The sequence below is a fragment of the Stegastes partitus genome, unplaced genomic scaffold, assembly GCF_000690725.1.
Source record: "Stegastes partitus isolate 25-593 unplaced genomic scaffold, Stegastes_partitus-1.0.2 Scaffold2973, whole genome shotgun sequence".
Taxonomy (NCBI): Eukaryota; Metazoa; Chordata; class Actinopteri; family Pomacentridae; genus Stegastes; species Stegastes partitus.
In genome coordinates, this window is record NW_007580704.1 from 1 (window position 1) to 788 (window position 788).

The 788-nt window shown below is 38.3% G+C and overlaps 1 long non-coding RNA gene across 1 annotated transcript; it reads left to right on the forward strand.

Annotated features, from left to right (window-relative positions):
* Positions 1-125: 125 nt before the first annotated feature.
* Positions 126-587, forward strand: LOC103375808 (uncharacterized). The gene is made up of 2 exons (XR_521255.1): positions 126-335; positions 527-587. It is a non-coding gene; the product is annotated as an uncharacterized LOC103375808 (long non-coding RNA).
* The last annotated feature ends 201 nt before the right edge of the window (positions 588-788 follow it).

The following is a 788-nucleotide window of genomic DNA, read 5'->3' on the forward strand; positions in this document are numbered from 1 at the left end:
GGTTGTGAACTAAAACAAGACATAGACTGTGGATTAACCTCCTCAGAGTCTCTGTCATGGTCCCGTTGCTGCTAAACTCCCACAATGCTCTCTGCTGCCACCATGAGCTGTAGTATGTAGACGCCTCCTCTGGTCTCCACAGTATTAAACAGTAAGAGGCTCCACCTGGTGGAACAACCAGGTACTGCAGCTGACTTACAGCACAAGTACTGTCCCTTAAATTCTGCCTTATTGGTTAATTTTTTATTTATTTTTTCCTGGCTAAATTATGAATGGCAAATAATTGATTAGTGGTTAATCATCAACAGCCCTATGACAGAGAGCATCTATAAATTGTAGCGTTAAATATTCACATTTAGCCACTAGGGGATGCTCTGAATTCACCTAAATATTATATTGTGTTTTATTAGGATGCAGATTTTTATTTTTTTTGTACATTCGCAGAAATTTTGCAAAACATGGAAGTGAATCAACACGTCAAATTGCAATAATCATATTCTGTCTGTGAAATCAATGAATAATTTAGAAAAACTATGACGAATAAGAATATTGCCATGATCGTGTGCTTGAGGTGGAACACGCTGAGAGAAAAATGATAGATCTGAGTAAGAAATTTAGAGAAAAAATGCATTTCATTTTCTGTAAGTGTACGTCCATGAAGAACGACTGAAGATTCCAGCAGAATCTTGTTTTTTCCAACTTTCTGTTCGTCAGAGCTGATTCAGTGTCTGATCGTGTCCTTGTGTCCTCACAGCTTCCACCACCTCTGAACCGAATCCTTCAACATC